Source organism: Labeo rohita, chromosome 12 (assembly GCF_022985175.1).
Source record: "Labeo rohita strain BAU-BD-2019 chromosome 12, IGBB_LRoh.1.0, whole genome shotgun sequence".
Taxonomy (NCBI): Eukaryota; Metazoa; Chordata; class Actinopteri; order Cypriniformes; family Cyprinidae; genus Labeo; species Labeo rohita.
Window position 1 is genome coordinate 9,542,356 of NC_066880.1, and position 19,460 is coordinate 9,561,815.

At 35.6% G+C, this 19,460-nt stretch overlaps 1 protein-coding gene across 9 annotated transcripts in view; it reads right to left on the reverse strand.

The window, feature by feature from the left end:
* The window catches only part of rbfox3a (RNA binding fox-1 homolog 3a), a 498,709-nt gene that overhangs the window by 69,617 nt on the left and 409,632 nt on the right, over positions 1-19,460 (reverse strand). The window lies entirely within an intron of this gene.

Below are 19,460 nucleotides of genomic sequence, written 5' to 3' on the forward strand. Positions count from 1 at the left end.
AAATATTTGAAATTTGTACAGCTTTTTGCTTCACTTTGGATCAAATAAATGCAGGCTTGGTGAGCAGAAGAGGCTTCTTTTAAAACATTACCGTTCAAAAACTTTTGACTTGTACCGTGTATGTGTGTTTAAAAGTATTAAAAATATATTAAATATATGACAATTAAAAACAAAACTAATGTAGATAGATATTAAAATATTAGTATGAAAATTATATATTACAAAAATAATGAAAACAGTATTAGTATTAGTATTAAACAACACAGTGTTAAATTATTTTATAAAAATAAAAATATTAAAAATGACTATAAAACCATGATTTAAATTAATACAGTTAAAAAATATGGGAGATATTAGCTCTTTAGGACCCAAGCACATCCTATGTTCATTTCCCAATCCCTTTCCCGTCTTTTTCAATCGTCCCATAATATGGGCTAAAAAGCCCATAAATAAAATTACAAAAAGAGAAAATCTCAGCAGAATTTGTCCTCCTCCGCCTTTTCCACCACTGTCCATTACAGAAGGCCAATGAAGAGCCGTAGGAAACCCAGAGCCTTTCTTTCCCATTTCTGCTTGATTGTTATTAACCTTTTTTCACTGACTAAGCAGCATTAGGCAGCAGCAGCAGCTTTGGCTGGGGAGGGATGCAGTTTAATAGAAGTGGGGAGAAATGCATTAATGTAAATGTAGTGGAAACAATGAGAGGCCCGGCCATTGACATGTTGGCAAACAAATGAGGCTGTCCTCTCAATTAGAGTCAATGCTCCATTATCCAAATGAAAAACGCACTCTTCCGTGGCCGAACGCACGACGGACAGGCGTGGAGGGGTGAAAAGGAGTGAGAAATAAGGAAGCCGAGATTTTATTACTTCTCAGTTCTATCCGTTTGCACTTTCTTACACGTGTCTCCAAGTTCCAGGAGCTCAAACCGAGACGCTGACGCAACACGCGGTGTGCTAAGCATCGACGTACAGTTCCGTTTTGATGAAACATGTACAGTTTGATACACAAACACACATGCCTGCACACGCAACTTCAGTTACGTGGGGCGCCCAACTCAAGTTTTGACAAGTGCGGGTGTTCTATTGATTAGATGTGGAAGTTTGTCTCTCTCGGTCTACGTGTCCGTCCATCTAACTCGGCATCTCTCGCTTTCATCCCGCTCCTCAAGTTGCACCACCCAGGCCGTGTCTGGCTCTCTCCTAGTCAGACAGAGGAAAAAGAGCGAGGCAGCCCATAGCCTGAGGTGGATATTGTAATTCACTAAAACATTAAGCAGTATTGATGCAGCCCCCCGTCTCAAAGCACCAATGGGGGTGAGGTCTGTCCAGCGGCCTGAAAAACAGTAGATAAGCTTGACTGTCTTCACTCTATCTTGGGATGTGGGCAGAAAGCAAGGTTGGGGGATCCGGGTGAGGTGCTCACACCCATAAAGTCTGCCGGAAATGGCTTTCGCTTGAAATCACCTTATTATTGCCGTGCGTGTTGACTCCGCGCTATGAAATATTCAGCGAGCTAAATGGACGAGTAAGCCACATTTTCCGAAGATAAGATGAAGGATAGAGAGCAGCTTCCTTTGCATCTGGTGGGCTATGAGGCGGATGAAACAGTCAGTAATCCAGCCTCACATTTCGACGTGTTTTTTCCACCTCTTGCACCTGCAAACAACATAATGTGCTTTGTTTTCTCCATTTTACACCTGTGCTGAAGGTCTCTAAACCAGTCTACCCTCTGCTTTTTTTTGTTGTTTCTATGTGCATTAGGTTTTTTTCGGGAAGGTTAAGAGAAAATGACCTAAGAGAGCTGACGCCCGATTAGCTCCCATTAGATCCGCCTGCGGTCACAGAGAGCTTGAGTGATGACCTGAGCTTGTACCGTACTTCACCACAGACGCCGAGAGGATGCGCGGTAAAACTGAACCTCTGGGACTGTCCATCATCGCAGCGGTCAGAGAGTGACCACTACACTATGTGAGGTTACGGAGAGATGAGAGAGACCGATGAGAGAGAAAAGTTGTGATGAAATGTCTGAAGTCAGTTGAAAGAGTTCCTCAGAACTCGGGTGCTTGATTCAGAGAAGCCTTTTAAATTGTAATGGAATTCCTGCTAATGGGATGCAGAAATTCCAATTTTAATTATAACTTTCAAATGCAGAATTTAAGAACATCCAGTAACAGCCAAGTCTTGTAATTAATATTATGTTTTGTAATATCTTAGAATTAACTTGAAAATTAAAGTTTGTCAAGATAAACTGTGAATGTTGCTGTGATAAGCTTGTTTGAAAAGTTTATAAAGTTTTGAAGTTTGAAGGTTATAAGGCCAGACAGATAGATAGATTATAAAAATATAATTTAACATAATATAAAATAAAAAAATATAATATAATATACTATAAAAAATATTTAAGAATCCTGAATGCATCATTTTTAAAAGTAGAACAGGAAAGTCAAAATAAAGGTTTAATTCTAATTAATTAATATTTTATTAAAAATATGTATTTTCATTACATTATTTTAGAATAACAATATAATATAATATAATATAATATAATAATAGTTAAATATAAATATAATTCTTGTAAAGGAAAGTATATAAACCATTATTGAAAATATGTATTTTTATACAAATATTTTAATATAATATAATATAATATAATATAATATAATAATTTTTTTAAGAATCCTAAATGCATAATTTTTAAAACTAGAAAAGGAAAGTTAACATAAAAGTTTAAACATAAAAAACAAACACAAAAATCCTAAAATATTTAAAATAATGCTAGAAATTATTATTTAATATTTTAATGATATTTTTTCGAAAATAAATTTATTTAACAATTATATATTTCCTAAATGTATATTTCTTGTAAAAATATCATATTAAAATATTTTAGAATAACAATATAATATAATATAATATAACATAATATAATATAACAGAATTAATATAATGTTTAAGAATCCTAAATGCATAATTGTTGAAACTAGAAACTAGGAGTCAAAACTGTCAAAATAACAGTTTAAATACAAAAAAAACAAACAGACAAAAATACAAAAGAGTGTTATTTAAAGTAATGCTATAAATTATTATTTAATATTTAAATGATATTTTCTCCAAAATACTTTTATTTAACATATAATATAATTCTAAAAAAGTTTAAACAGAGGGACAGACAACTAGACAGATTATTTTATTTTAAACTGAAATTAGAAAGACATACAGACATAGTCGTGATAAAATTAAAATATCAAATTTTTTTGAGTTTCTATTTCTATCATTACAATTCAAAGTTCAGAAATTCAAATCGAAAAAGAGTTAATTCTTAAATTCTGATATTTGTCCAACTCCACTGTACATTACAGCAGTGCTGAAAAGCCTTCAGCACCATGGACCAGGGATCAGAAGCCTTCTGTAACATCTGAGATCTGACCTCGCTGTGTCTCTGAATCACACATTTAATATCCCTATAGAAGTCTATACAAATTCTGCTCACATATCTCTCAGCCTCCTTCATATAGTCAAACCTGACATGATTTAAAAATGCCCATTACTGTTATGAGAAGTTCCAAACGGCACAGGAAATACAAACAGGCTTCATATAGCGAAGCCAAAACAAACCGTTCATCCTTCATCTCACACAGGCAGACCGCGAGACTGAACCGAGAACGACGCGAGGCCATGGAGCGGAGAAAAATCACTCGCTATGTGGTTTTGTTTTTGATAAACTTAAATCAGAAATTGATATTTAATACAGCCCTCCACTGCGGCAGCTTTTATTTAATCAGTGCCCTTTCCACATCGTTCTGTAGAATGAGACTCCGATAGCTTATAAATGTGGAAGATAGAAACGAGAGAGCGAGTGTGAGAGAGAACTGAAGGTGGAGAGAGAAACATCTCCATCAATATGACTGAAGCCATGCCACACTAAAAACATCCCTCGATCCTTGTCGTCAAATTGCGCCCGTAAATGATTTCCGCGATGAGCTAAATGGTATTATCCACCCCCAACCTCTATTCCTCCACCCTCCGCCAGCCTCAGAGCCCCAGCCGACGCTCACTAAATGAATTTATTTCCTTACCAATGGGGAGAGCGAGCGGGGCATCCTAGTCATTCAAGCCAGGATTTAACCCTTAGCCTTACCGCCGGGACCACAAACAGCCACTCCACAGGTTGCAAGACGAATGGAGACCGAGATTGCCAATAACTCAAGAACTTTCATCAATTTCAAAGGGAGGCCTTATGCAATTTTTGATCAACGCTGTTGGCAAACGCTCGCGAAGGCTCGACACAAACACGGGAAGGAATAAAAATTCTCAGTGGAGCAGATCACGGATGCTCAGAGCTCCGCTTGAAGTTTGAGATGTTTTGCGAGTGAGTTGGACAGGCGTGTAAGTGACTGTCACCGGACTGGCGAGGATAGGAGATGCCGCTACATCGAGAACTACACTAATCTGACCACAGAACAAAACAGGACATTTTCATATGAATCTATTGCCTCAAACACACACACAAAACACTCTGTACACACACTTAGTTTGTTTTTGTGAATTGTGGGAACTTTCTATAGACTTTTATTGTTTGTATACTGTACAAACCATATTTTCTATCACCCTACACCAACCCTATATATATATATATATATATATATTTTTTTTTTTCATGTCGCGGCAGCAATTACTCATTTTTTTTCAGTGCTCAAGAAACATTTAATATTATTTTCAATTATCAGAATACTCATTTTATTAAATTAAATCAATATTATATTATTTAATATTAATAATACTATATCTGTGCATGTTTGTGAAAGGCAGAATAAAATTAATATAACTGTATGAAAAAAGAAAAATGTTTAAAAGTTTATTTTACTTTTCTAACTGGCAAATAGTTTTTGTCTTGTTTTAAGTGTTAATTTAACTAAATGCGATTTATTTCTTAAATAAAATTAATATTATATTATTTAATATTAACATTATTATGTTTGTGCATTTTGAGACAGGCAGAATGTATGTATGAGAAAAGACATAAAAATATTTAAAAAATATAAAAGTATTGTGAAATATTGTTATTATATATATATGCATGTGTGTGTGTATATATATATTTATAGACATTTCTTTTGCAATATATTTATTCCTGTCGCAGCAGCAATTAGTCGTTTATTTTAATCATTAATTAGAATATTTATATTATTAAGTAAAATTAATTTTATAATATTTAATATTAATATTATTAATATTTTATATTACTAACAGAAATGGTGATACATTTTGAAAATGATTAAAAAGGTCAAAAGAGCAGTATTTGAAAAGTTTGAACTAATGTGTACCAGAGGAAAATGCTGTTGCTAAAAAGGAAACTGGGAAACTGTATTAATACAACAAATTTCTTAGAGAAACAAAATGTCTTTTGTAAAGTTTCTTCTTGTTTGAAGTATTAATTTAACAAAACTGAATGAGATTATTGGTTAAAAACAACAACCATGATTTGCCAATGAGGTAAGGAAAAAATAATGTTTTTTTTTTGTTTGTTTTTTTTTTTTAATATTTTATTATTATTTTTAATTCCGCCTCTTTGGTGTGTATTGAAGCTTTGACAATATTGTATGTAAAACAATCATCCCAATAAAGTACTCTGAAATTAAAATTGAGTGAAGGGTGAATTTGGGCCAGTCGGGGCCAGCCGGTATCGATTGGCTCTCAGCGGAGCGCTTCCATAGCCGCAGGCCTCGTGCCACGCCTCCAGTCTGATTACGGAGAAGCACTCTGCTGGTGCAAATTGGATTGAAAAGCCCCTCCCAAGCGTGCTTAGGAAATAATTTCCAAGGCTATACTGCTGCTTCTCTCACGTCGGCCAAGCACGGGTCCTTCCTGGTGCCCCTGAGTGCTTTGGGCACAGACCCTGTGAGAGTTTGCGTTACCGTGCATGTGTTTGTTTGGGTACGGCTAGGATCTCCCCTCTTATTCGCAGACGTAATCTATTTGACTGTATGAGTCACAGGGTCCATTTCCCCCCTCCCAGCCATTACGCCAATGCATTCATTCTCTTTTCTACTACACACTCGCACACACCCACTAGCACTCCTTACAGAGTGTGTGTGAGCTCAAGCGTAAGAATGAGAGCTGCTGTGGTGTGTCTCACCTAGTTGTAACACCGTGACATAAAGCAGGTTTGAAGGGTGAAATTTAGCACTGTGAGAGAGTAGCGGCCTCTGTGTGTGTTTTAAAATGGTGAGCACAGTCGCGTAGGAATGCTATTGTTTTTTTCCAGATGATAAAATCCTCTGTGGTGACAGCAGTGTGAGATGTGTGAGTGATCTCCCGTGCAAAAACGGCAGACGGGACTTGGGATCAACAGAAGCCCAAAGGTCTGCTGCATTCTAGAGAAGCGCAGGCACAGAGGAGAAGTTGCTGTTAAGTTTTAGAGAGCGAAAATTGTTTGCTTATGTAACTGTATCTCTCTGAGTCGACTAACACTGACGTAATCATGTGTACCAGAGGAAAATGTTATTGCTAAAAAGATAATAAAACTGTCTGAACTTTATTAAAACAACAAATTTGTTAGAGAAACAAAATTAAGATATTAGGAGTTGCTTTTCTAAAACTTTTCTTAAAGTTTATTTTACTTAATTATCTAATTGGCAAATAGCTTTTGTTTTGTTTCAAGTATTAATCTAACAAAATTTAATGAGATTCATGGTTAACAACAATTTGCCAATGGGCTAAGAAAAATAACATTAATTCAAAATATAAACCCTAAAAACCCTTACACAAATGTGCTTTAAGTACTGTAAAATTTATATTGCTTTAAGGATGTTTAGATACTTCCAAGACAAAACAAGAGAAAAATCCTGAATAAAATATATTTGCGGTTTATGTTTTGGTTACCAACTTTACCTCAGACATGTTTCCTGAAATTCATTATGAGAATAGACAGATCGATAGAATAATAGAATGATAGAACGATAGCTAGAATAGAATGATAAATAGACAGAAGGACAGATAGAGCACTAGACAGAACAAAAGAACGACAGAACAATAGATAGATGATAGATAGATAGATAGATAGAGAGACAGATAGATAGATAGATAGATAGATGCAAAGAATGATAGACAGAATGACAGATATAACAATAGAATGATAGATTGAACGCTAGACAGATATAACGACAGAACAAAAGAACGATAGATAGAACGATAGAATGGTAGATAAACAATGATAGAACAACAGATAGAATGATAGACAGACAGACAGATAGATAGATAGATAGATAGATAGATAGATAGACAGACAGATAGATAGGATGACAACAGATATAACAATAGAATGATAGACTGAATGCTAGATAGATATAACGACATACTGAACGGAAGAACGATAGATAGAACGATAGAATGGTAGATAAACAGAATGAGAGAACAATAGATAGAATGATAGACAGACAGACAGACAGACAGACAGACAGATAGATAGATAGATAGATAGATAGACAGACAGATAGATAGAATGACAGATATAACAATAGAATGATAGATTGAATGCTAGATAGATATAACGACATACTGAACGGAAGAACGATAGATAGAACGATAGAATGGTAGATAAACAGAATGAGAGAACAATAGATAGAATGATAGACAGACAGACAGACAGACAGATAGATAGATAGATAGATAGATAGATAGACAGACAGATAGATAGAATGACAGATATAACAATAGAATGATAGATTGAATGCTAGATAGATATAACGACATACTGAACGAAAGAACGATAGATAGAATGACAGAATGGTAGATAAACAGAATGATAGAACAATAGATAGAACGACAGATAGATAGACAGATAGATAGATAGATAGATAGATAGATAGATAGATAGATAGATAGATAGAATGACAGAATGACAGATATAACAATAGAATGAGAGATTGAACGCTAGACAGATATAACGACATATAGAACAAAAGAACGATAGAATGATAGAATGGTAGATAAACAGAATGATAGAACAATAGATAGATAGATAGATAGAAAGATAGATAGACAGATACATAGACAGACAGACAGATAGATAGATAGATAGATAGATAGAATGATAGACAGAATGACAGATATAACAATAGAATGAACGATTGAACGCTAGACAGATATAACGGCATATAGAACAAAAGAACGATAGAATGATAGAATGGTAGATAAACAGAATGATACAGAACGACAAATAGAATGACAGATAGAACAATAGATCGAATGACAGATAGAACAATAAAATGATAAAACAATAGATAGGACGACAGAATGAATGGTAGATAGATAGAATGAAAGATAGAACGATTGAACTATAGACAGAATGATAGCTAGAATGACAGAATGATGGATAGAATAATAGAACAATCGATAGAACGATAGATTAAGACAAAAATGGTGAGGGACATTGTTAGGCAGAGAACCAACAACTCATGTATGCGCACAAAACCATACAGTACATAAACAGCCAGATGCACATATACAGCACGCTCCTATAGATTTCTCTCTATAAAACCCTGTAGTGATGTGCACAAGAGAACATCTTAGATATGCAGACATTCAACATTAAAGACAGCACTGCCTCTCCATATCCCAGTAGGTGAACAGTAAGGACGCAGCATTACACCCGCAGGACCAGAGCACATGTCTCTATGCCCCCTAAAGCTCCCAGTCAAAGACTAATACAGGGAAGGGGGGCACTTCAAAAGCAGTAAACAACTATTTCTCATATATTCCTCCCTCGGAGCTAGTGTGGATCGTAATGTATAAATAAGCTGCTTTTATATTCTTTGAACTCCAATAAAAGCAAAAAATCTGGGATATTAAATCAAAAGAAGTACATGACGGTTCTGTATTAAAATCAGGTTTTCCTGTTAGGTTTAAAAAGACAAGAACCAGCCCATTTTGTATAGATTGTGGGGGTTTTGATGTACAAAAGCATGCGGGATAACACACACATACGCTGCGATTAGTGCGGACAGTGTAAACAGTAAGCGCATCCTCTTTTGCTATGGTTAATATTGATGGTTATCTCCAGACTTCAGACGGAGGGAGACACTGGGGGACGATTCTCCCAAAACACAGCAGACATTTAGTCAGTAAACAAAAATATTGGCGGTCTAGTAGGATCCATTTTAATTAGACAAATCACACCGTTTTCATTGCTCTCTTCTTTTTCCTTTCCCATTCGCTCGTTCAAAATTTTGTAGGCTTGAGCTAATCATAGACTCTCGCCGATCGCTCCCTGCGCCCACTGCACGGAATGAGAAACAAACTCATTTAAAAGATTCAAAATTTTGTTCTTCTCTTCTCTAATAAAACGGAAAACACAAAAGCTGCCTGGTGGAAGTCAGTAATACACTTTCAAGAATCCATGACAAAACCTAGAGAGAAAAAACAGAGCGTTCGACTAGAGTTACCTCAGGTTTAGTGATGACATCCTGCTGATGCTGGCTGTAACTTTCACGTTCTGTTTGGGGCCTCAGAGATTTTCATTTTAATGCCTCAAACTTAACATTAAACTATCAGGTTAATGACTTTGGCTAATCTTATTAGAGCTTGCAAAATTTCAACTTGATAACACATTTCAAAGGAACTCGATGAGAAATAGATTTTTAAAAAGATGTTGTAGTGTGTGCATACCAAAAGCTAAGCGAATATTTGCATCATGTTACCGCTCTAGATTACGCACAGGATGTTTTTTCGTGTTACTTGTGCAAAAAAAATCTTTGCGAAATTCTCTCCTCCATATGAAAAGCCAGGAAGCTCAAAAACGTGCTAGGCTTAACCATACAACATGTCCATTGTTTACGTGTAGAATATGTTTTGTTTGCACAAAAAACAAATATATAGACACATAATTGATGCTCAATCAACATGCAAACATTGACATTTTTGTTAAAATACCTCAAACTTAACATTGAATAATTAGGTTAATGACTTCAGCAAATATTTTTAGAGCTTTCAAAATTTCAGCTTGATAACAATCAAAGGAAATCTATGAGAAATGGATTTTTAAAAAGATACTATGGTGTGTGCACACCAAAAGCGAAGTGAATATTTGCATCGTAGTAACACTCTAGATTACGCACAGGATGTTTTTTGTGTCACTTGTGTGAAAAAAAAAAAAGCGTAATGCTCTCCTCCACACGGAAAGCCAGGAAGCTTAAAAACCCGCCAGAATTAATATACAGCACGCTTACGTGTAGAACACATGAAAAATCAACACGTAATTGATGCGCAATCAACGTGCAAACATCGACGTGTTGTTTGTATTAAAATACCTCAAACTTAACATTGAACTATCAGGTTAATGACTTTGGCAAATCTTATTAGAACTTGCAAAATTTCAACTTGATAACACATTTCAAAGGTGCAGAGGTGTGCAGACCAAAAGCTAAGTGAATATTTGTATCATGTTATGGTTCTAGATTACTCACTACATGTTTTTCGTTGCGTGATGCTCTCCTCCATATGGAAAGCCAATAAGGTTAAAAACATACTAATTTTAACATGCATCAACACATCCATTTTTTTTACTGTAGAATACGTATTGTTTACACAAAAATATCTACATGTAATTGATGTGCAATCAACATGCAAACATTGACATGCTGTTTACATGTTAAAATACCTCAAAATTAACATTGCATTATCAAGTTAATGACTTTGGCAAATCTTGATAACACATTTCAAAGGTCCTCTAAGAGAAATAGATATTTAAAAAAAGACACTGGTGTGTGCGCACCAAAAGCGAAGTGAATATTTGCATCATGTTATTGCTCTAGATTACTCACTAGATATTTTTTGTGTCACTCGTGCAAATAAAATCATTGCATAATGCTCTCATATGGTATGCCAGGAAGCTCAAAATTGTGCTAATTTTAACACACAAACAACACGTCCATTGTTTACGTGTAGTTTATGTGTTGTTTACGAGAAAAAAAACGCCACGTAATTGAAACATAATCAATGTGCAAATGTTATTTACGTGTTAAAATTCCTCAAACTTAACACTGAACTATCAGGTTAATGACTTTGGCAAATCTTGCATCACGTTATCGCTATAGATTATTCGCAGGATGTTTTTCATGTCGCTTGCATGAATAAAAACATTGCATAATGCTCTCCCCTCCATATGGAAAACTAAGAAGCTCAAAAATATGTGAATTTTAACATTTAAACAACACACCCATTGTTTATGTGTAGAATACATGTTGTTTATGAGAAAGAAATCGACGCGTAACTGATGCGTAATTAATGCGCAAACACTGACGTATTGTAACGTGTTAAAATTAGCATGTTTTTGAGCTTCATGGCTTACCATATCCCCATTTTTAAATACTGTACAACTGGATATGTCAAGAAGCTCTTCTATATCACGCATGCGCAAGAATTATGCCGCCCAGTGCGAATTTAAGTCTATTTACATTTTTGCATTGTATCTAATCTACTCGCATGAATAATTAAGTTCGCATCTGGTGTTCATGCACCATGTTTGGGTTCTCAGAGAGAAGGAAAAAAGAATAATAAGTTGACGGTAGCCATTCTACAGTATGGAAGTCAATGCCAAAAGTCAGCTGTTTGGTAACATTCTTAAAAATGTCTTAAAAATCTTCACTTTTCAGCAGAAGAAAGAAACTCATACAAGTGACGACAAGGGATGACAATTTTCATTTTTTGGGTGAACTATACAGTATCTTTAACAAGATCTGTTTACTGAGTTTTAATTAGGTCAGAAAAAAAGCTTTATCCAATCTAAAATTTCATATCATATATTTTTATACTTGTATCATTTGGGATACCAAACATAAAAACAAAAGTCAATTTCCACAAAACATGAAGGTTAAATTGGAACAGGGACAAAAACGGGAAAAAAAGAAGGTAGTGAAGAAGAGAAATGAGAGCGTGAGGCTCATCAGCATGTCTGTATCTGTCATCTTGACATGGTTATAATTCCACCCATAATTCCACTCTGTCACATTGGTTTTGTCCCACCAACATGGTTTTAACATAGCGGCACATATTTGAATGTAAACACATTCAAACATTTGGCTTGACTCTATGTCCGGCTAGTCTAGACCCAGCTTTGACCATCTTTCTTCCTCCGTCTGACCTACTATTCCCAGTCCCTACCTGAGCGGCTTCATAATACCACTCTAATTCGTTTTGTCCCTTGACAACAGTTTTTAATAACTTTTATTAATTAGGGCTGTCCTATAGCCTGTCAGGTGGAATATTATTTTATTCAGGGACCATTAGGCTGTCTGTTACCCCTGTGAAGTGTGTGTGTGAAAGAGAAGAAACTGCTTCAGTGAATGACATCAGCATACATCATTTCTGAAGTGACATTATTGCTCATACAGTACCAGACAAAATCTGCAGCCCCTTTCAGAGGAAAATCTGTTCAATCCTGCTTAGAAAAATAGTTTAGAATCCCATACGTGGATACAGGCTTATTTGCGCACACATAATCATAGTATGGCTCATAATTAACGAAGTGAATCGCATTTCAGGCTTTATTCCTTTAATGAAATTACATTCTCCTGCTGAAAATCCAGCATGGCCCCCCGTTCTAATCGCAACTTGCTGCAAGCCTGTATTTGCTCCTCTGGCTGATTTAAATTTCTTACAGCGCTCATCGTCGCAGTGTTTGAGTAACTCTGTAATTGAACTGTAGAACAAGAGCCGAAAACATCGTCTGTACCGACGTGGGATTCAACATGATGCCGCGAGCCGTCTTCAGCTCACCTCGGCGATATCAGATGTCGTTCTGCCATATAAGAAATCTCTCGCAATAAAGAAGACAGAGATTTGCAGGCATTATATCCCTGACGTGAAGTGGATCTGATGGTCTCAAAACACGAGACGGTGCGTGCTACACCGCAGGGGATGAACTGTCCTAGAACACTAAATTGGTATCAGTGGCAGGGCATGGTGTAATAAGAACTTCTGGCTTCGAAACCGTCTCAAAGTTCACATCATTCTGCCGTCAGCTGACTAAACTGTTGAAGTAAACGAGTCCAATGTCTTCAGGAACAGTACTGCACGACTTGCAGGAAACAAATACTTTCAGAACTTTTCACCTGAACAAATTTCGAATGCAACTTACAAAACAAGAGAACTTTGATAAGTTATTAGAATTATTAAAAAAGGGCTTTCAACATAAAAGCCATACAGATTTTTTCCCCCAATCTACAGAAAATGTACATTAATTTAGGATTTGAACTGGGGTCGGTAAGATTTTTTCTAGGCTGCATTTATTTGAACAAAAACACAGCAAATACAGTTTACTTTGTTTTTTATAATATTTCATTCATAATTTATTCCTATAAAATAAAAGCAAAGCTGCTACTCCAGTCTTCTGTTTGGTGCTTAAGAAGAACAATATTTATTTGAAATGTAAAATTTTGTAACATTTTAAATGGCATCTTTACTGCCTCTTTTGATCAATTTAATTCTTTTTGCTGAAAGTATTAAAAATAAATAAATAAATAATAAAAAAAATACAACAAAATAAAATAAAAAAAAATTTAACTGACCCAAACCAAATAAAATAAATAAATGCATACATAATATAATATAATATAATATAATATAATATAATATAATATAAAATATATAATAAATAAAAATATATAATAAATAAATTATATATATATATATATATATATTATAATATATAATAAATAATAAATAAAATCCAATACCCTAAAAAAAAAAAAAAAATCCAATACCCTAACCCTAAATCCCTAAAATCCAATAAAACAATAATTTTTAAAAATGTTATTGACCCAATACTAACATTATGTTCAATTTAATAAAGAATAATGATTTTTTTTTTTATTACTTTGGTCATATCTTGCCTACACTCTTAAAAAATAAAGGTTCCAAAAGGGTGTTTTTGCAGTGATGCCACAGAAGAACCATTTTTGGTTCCACAAAGAACCTTTCAGTGAACAGTTCTTAAAAGAATAATTTTGAAGAACTTTTTCTTAAAGAACCTTTTCTGCATTTGAAAGGTTCCATGGATGTTCAAGGTTCTTCATGAAACCATCAATGCCAATGCCAAAGAACCTTTATTTTTAAGAGCGTAGGGGAAATATTAAACCACAATTGTGAATGGTGCATAAAAATGCATGACACTTTTGAATACTTTTTTAAATACTTATTTAATTTAATGCATTAAATGTTATTAATGTTATACTTTCCTGTGCACATGAGTTTTGCTTTTCCAATGCACTGGTCTGATAAGTGTGTGTGTGTGTTTGTGTTACTAGTTCTTGTCTCGGCTGCATTGTGCTAAAGGACATGCAGAGGAATCTAATTTAACAGCTGACTGAGTAGCGATCAGCCAATGTTCCCTGGCACACACACACACACACGCACACACACATATACACTCTACAAACACTGACCAGAGGTTCTGGAAACCTGACCCTGAGAAAGAGAGCGGCAGACCCCTACATCCAGACCAGAGACCACATGGAGAGAGAGAACAAGAGAAAACCAGAGAGAAGAAGCCAGAGAGTGAGCGCTAGATACAAAGCACCACATATATTCTTGAAGCAGAGAGAGATGAAAAGCAGCAAGGGAAGCTGAGAGATAGATAGGGAGAGATCAGCGTTTGAGAGTATTGGAGGGATGAAACGGGAGCGAGCGAAGCAGAGCTGCTTGTAATTCCGGGCGAGTCTTCGCTCGGGCTGGTCGCAGCTCCCACTAGACCTGCTACATGATATTCACTAACCCCAGTAACAATGGCAAACATATGTAAATCAGACACAGTGCCGGATCCAATCAGGGCTCATCACAAAGCCACTGACACACTCTTCACAGACAGCGAAGGCCACAGCGCGCACCGTCTCACCGCTTCCGTCTCTCTGCTCGTCTCCAAGCCGTTTCAGCGCTACATCATGTGGCTTTGTTTGCACCCTTGATGTCTTACGTTCCCTTTCTCGCCGACATTGTCACAGTCTCACAATTACATCTTTCCTTTCGGCCCTTCCTTTCATTCCCTCCATTCATTCCGCCATGAAAGAGAAAACAAACATGAGCATCACAGAACAGCTGAAGCTAATTAAATTGCTTATCGATTCTAATTATAGAGATTTCTACTAAAGAGTCTGCGACCAGTCAAAGCATTTTCCGAACGTACATTAAAAACGTCTGTATTACATTTTTGCTGTTGTTTCAGAACGCCGAGGAAAGAGGTATAAGCTATCAATACTAATGATCCATGAATCTCATCTTCTTAATGAAAGGGGTGACTAACTAAATCCACCACTTCAAAACTTCCTCCAGCAAAACAATCGTACAGAAGTCAGTTGAACGAGAGCTGAATAGATGGACAGAGATGTAACTGATACAGATCACATGCAGATGGCTCTGTGAATGGAGAGAACAGAGGAGCTGGAGATCAATACATTGATGGGGATCTGTCAAACAAGGCTGCTCGCTGAACGGTGATGGTTAATAGTTATATGTATCTGATTAAAAAGCGTGCGTCCAGTTTATAGCCGGACAGGGAGCTGCTGATGAGGTGTAATTTGGAGGATGATCATCGATGCACTTACGCTGCTTATTAACCACATTAACTTCCGCGCTCCTGAAACAACCAAAGAAAGCTATAAGCTTGTCAGTATTGAGGAAGTCCCTGCTGAAAAGACCAGCTGAGACCAGCATGAATTTCCATTCTGGGCTAGGCTGGCTTATCTGGGTGTTTGGAACAAACTGTTCGAAAAAACAAAGAGGGAATCAAAAGGATGCAGAGAAATGTGTCTCTTTATATACATCTGCTGTCCAAAAAGTATATTTACAGTCAAACCAAAATTTATCTAGCCACTTTCAAAATTTCTCACATTATCACAGTTTATTTGCTATAGTTTAGAAACTAGTAATAAAATATGACTAGAACTCACTGTGTCCGAACAAATTCATCTTGATAATGTCAGATAACTTTGATAGAAAGGTATGTAACACAACGTGGTCAGGTCAAAGTGTCAAATCAAATTTTTGACCCAAATGTTTATCAGTTTTACTGGTAGTCTATTGTATGAAGAATTTGTGGGTATAACATGTCACAGTTTGCTTTATTTTGCTGTACTCACTTACATAAATGAACTATAGTGTCCTACACCCACTAGTAAAAAAATATTAAAAATGTATATCTGGTGTCTGAATATTTTTTGGTTTGATTTATTTGGGAAAATTTATATATTTTTAAATATTATATTTACTTTTATTTATAATTACAGTCAAAATAAAATAAAATAAATATAAATTAAAATAATAAAATAAAATAAAATAATAAAATAAAATAAAACCTGGTGATCAGCCATTCTGATTAAGGGATGACATACTGATTTCTGTTTGCTGTTGAACTCCCAAAAATGAAATTTTAAATTAATTACTCACCCTCATGTCGTTCTAAACCCGTAAGACCTTCATTCATCTTCGGAACACAAATTGAGATATTTTTGATGAAATCTGAGAGCTTTCTGACACTTCACAGACAGCAACGGAATTGACATGTTCAAGGCCTACAAAAGTAGTAAGGACACTGCATGCCTCATGGTGCTTTCGTGAACGAGTGTTGACTGACACGGAAGAGAAGAAATTGTCATTAAAGTCTTTATTTTTATTTTCTTCACACACAAAAGTATTCTCATAGCTTCTTAACATTAGGTTGAACTATTGATGTCAAATGGACTATTTTAATGATTCCTTACTACCTTTTTTGGACTTGAACATGTCAGTTGCTGTCTATGCAGGGTCAGAAAGCTCTCGGATTTCATCAAAAATATCTTTATTTGTGTTCCGAAGATGAACAAAGGTCTTTTTTGGGTGAACTATCCCTTTAACGTCTGTAAAATCGAACCCCTTGGCTAGACTTTCCCTTAAGAACCAGGTGTAAAGTTTTCTCTACATATCACCTATATATCTATGTGAAGTTTTATCTTTATTTTAACATCTGATGGCCCCTGTAGAGTTTGGTCATGTGAGACTAGGGGTGTGTGTGATGTTTGACCTAAAAAAAAATCTGTTGGAGTCTCTTCACACGTGTATTTCATGTTCTGAAGATGTTATGAAGAATGCACTCATTGGTGAATACTGCTTCTACCTCCCTCTCTCTCTCGAAATCATTCTTCCCTCTCCAGTCTGTCTGTACCTCTCCCGCTCTTTCACCTTCCTCTCTCTGGCCCCCCGGTCCTTATTAAAGGTGATTCCCGGGCGTGGAGAGTCGCCGGCAGGGCCGTGGCCACCTCTTTAATGGAGACAAGCTGGTAAATCTTTCATGCTTTAAGACCGTTTCATTGTAAAAGGGAACCGGCTGCAGCGTGATAACAATGGTGCATTATTCATAGGGTTCCAGGGCTCTCAGACGGCCCAAAGCTGACTCTTCCCTCTACTGCTGGAGGGATAGTATATGTGTGTGTGTGTATGAGAGAAAGAGAGAAAGATGGAGAAGCAGTGACAGAGTGTCCGCAATCATTGGTACCTAAACCATCATTTCTTTTTCCAGTCAAAGTTATGTCATTATACAGTGACAACTGACAAGTATATCCATCATTTTATTTGAATACTAGTCTTAAATTTTTGACGGCAAAGACAGCTGGCAAAGATAGCTCCACAAAAACTGGCCTGAAACTTTTTTTTTAACAAATGCTCAGCGAAAGAGAGGTGCTTAACCTTCAGAAAATGATGATCGCTAACCTCAAGAGTTCAAACTAAATATTATATGAGCATATGAGCTGTTTCAATTGTTATTAATTTTCTATGAGGTTTTCAATTTTTGTAGCCCTGAAACTCTGAATTTTATGCAGCGCTGAAGTTTAAATAAACAAAATTTTATAGATAAAACAATAAAATGACATACATATTTTCTCTTTGTTACTCATTTGTTGAAAATGACCATTTAGTTTAACAAATTACATTTGTTAAAGAACAAATTGATATTTTACGACATTGCTTCATGATTGAAAATTCTTAACAGCAAATATGGGATTCATACCTTCTTTTCTTTAAGAAAAACCTTGAGTCATCAAACTGTACCGCATTTGTGGAATACGCCAGCTACTTTGCTATGTTTCATTGCATTTGAGTCATTTATGCTGAAGAGTTTTTGCTGTATCCACTTTAACTGAAGTGTTTCAACGCAGGAAGTGAATTTGCAAATCATACCATGCTCAATATTATATATGAGTGTCCCACTGGCACAAAACATCTGCAAAACTACCAGTTTGACTGTCATCACCACTTTTTAAAACAAAGTGACACCCAGGCTACACTGATACAAAGAGAAGCCAAAAGAAAGTCGAAGCTAAACTAATCACCAAAGTTGAGCGGAGGAGACTGGAGGTAAGGGGAGGAACGATTCACTCCGCTTTAAATGTTTTAATTGGATCAAGCGACCAGCACCTGGTCTCAATGTCTGGTTTGCACCAATCCATGCTGATCAATGGCTCAGTGAAGCTGAGAGCCTGGCTCAGGTAGGCGGGATGCAAATGACAGGGTTTAAAAGTCCTCTGCCACCTCCCGATTTCTCCCCAGATCAATTTATTACTAGGCTGATCTCGTTTTCCTTAAGGCAATCCAAATTCCCAATAGACAGCTGTGGAAAAAGCCATCGAAGCGTTCAAAGACAGAAAGCACCTACATGCGTATCTGTATCTATACAGGCAGGCGGGTCTATGCACAAACCTGCACTTGGTCAACACACACAAACACAACTACCATACTTGATGCCTGATTTCTGCAAGAATGACTGTGATAGAAATTCAACAATTTTTTGTTTCTTCTTTTGTAAGCATGTATTAAATTTGAATAACATCCAATCGTCCAGTAATTTCTTCTTAAGCCAAGTTTAATAACAAAAATTAACTGGAAATGTTACATGGCCAAAACACTGCATTGCTTTAACCTTGGAGGACACATATTCTAACAGTCCTTGCCAGAAATGATATCAGCATAATTTTCAATTTTTATACACTACCAGTCAAAAGTATTTAGATTTTAATGTTTTTCAAAGAAGTCTCTTCTGCTCACCAAGCCTGCATTTATTTGATCAAAAATACAGCAACATCAACAAAAGACAGTAACACTTTGAAATATTTAAAATAACTGTTTTCTATTTGAATACATTTTAAAATGCAATTTATTCCTGTGATCAAATTTTCAGCATTATTACTCCAGTCTAAAATGTCACATGACTCTTCAGAAATCATTCTAATATGCTGATTTGCTGTTCAAGAAACTGTTATTATTATTTGAATGATTTAAAACAATTTAGTACATTTTGTAGGATTATTTGATGAATAGAAAGATCCAAAGATCAACATCTGTCTGAAATAAAAAGTTAAATTAAATTATACGCTATACCATTCAAAAGCTTGTCAGTATTTTTTTTGCCAAAAAAGTGATGTTAAAGACATTTAT